Below are 1,324 nucleotides of genomic sequence, written 5' to 3' on the forward strand. Positions count from 1 at the left end.
TGGAAGTCCTGAATTTGTTGTGAATTTTGGGATTATCTGGTTAAAAATCAAAGAAAATATTGCTAATGCTATAGCAGAGGAAATGATTTTAAAGGAATGCTTACTTGGAGGAAATTAGGTTGCCCAATGTTCATATAACCTGGGAGGACTGTATGGGAAACAAATCTTGTATTCAGTATGAAATACGTATTTCCTTATATCGTTGTGCCTGGTGCTGTGGATGCACAGCTGGGCTTCATGCGTGTAGCCAGTTCCATATATTGGCTTTCTTGGTCATGTGTAAGACTAGCCCTGTGTAACAGACTGAAACAGGATGCTGAAAATCTAGCGATTTTATCTAAGGAAGGCTTGTGCCTGTGGGAGTTTTAGAAATGTTTTGGGAGTAGGAGCTGTTCCTCACGTTGGAATGTGAGACTGGAGAAGGAGATGCAGAAAATGGTAACACTTAAGCTCGTGTATCTGAGACAGCAATCTTTTTATGACAAGGACCGTAGGTCTATTTGTGTTTTGCAACAATAATAAATTAAAGGCTGTACCGGAAACAATTTAGTGATGGGGTAGCTTGGGGAATCAACATGCAAGTGTTCACAAAAGGAAATCTCTGAGCTACCTGCACGTGCTGTGCAGAAAAACCATTACAGTTTTTCCAAACTTTGGGGACCTACCAAACAATGGGATGAACTTGAACTTTCCCATTTAAGAAAAGTTCGCCACCTTTCACCTTGTATAAAAATTGCCTTTAAAATAAAAGGACTTGCCCTATTTCTTGCCTTTTAAAGGTCAGCAGTTATTTCATGTCACAGTTTATCTTTGTGAGGAACAAAGCCCAGGCTGCAAGCCCTGCGTTTCCAGGGAAAGGCCGGGGGCCTCCAGGGGGGACCAAGGCCATACAGGGAGGGGAGAGGCTGCTTTCGCGGGCAGCTGCCAGGGAGGGACATGGAGTGAACAGCAGTGCCTCTTCGGGAGCGGGGCTCTGATGTGGCCTTTCTTAGAATAGAATCATAGAATAGAATCATAGAATAGTTTGGGTTGGAAGGGACCTTTAGAGGTCATCTAGTCCATGGGTCATCCATGGTCATCCATGTCCCCCTACCATGGGCAGGGACATCTTCAACTAGATCAGGTTGCTCAGAGCCCCGTCCAACCTGACCTGGAATGTTTCCAGGGATGGGGCATCCACCACCTCTCGGGGCAACCTGGGCCAGTGCTTCACCACCCTCAGCGTAAAACAGTTCTTCCTTAGATCTAGTCTAAATCTACCCCCCTTCAGTTTAAAGCCATTCCCCCTTGTCCTGTCGCAACAGGCCCTGCTAAAAAGTTTGCC

The sequence above is a fragment of the Aptenodytes forsteri genome, unplaced genomic scaffold, assembly GCF_000699145.1.
Source record: "Aptenodytes forsteri isolate BGI_AS27 unplaced genomic scaffold, ASM69914v1 Scaffold252, whole genome shotgun sequence".
NCBI classification, from domain to species: domain Eukaryota; kingdom Metazoa; phylum Chordata; class Aves; order Sphenisciformes; family Spheniscidae; genus Aptenodytes; species Aptenodytes forsteri.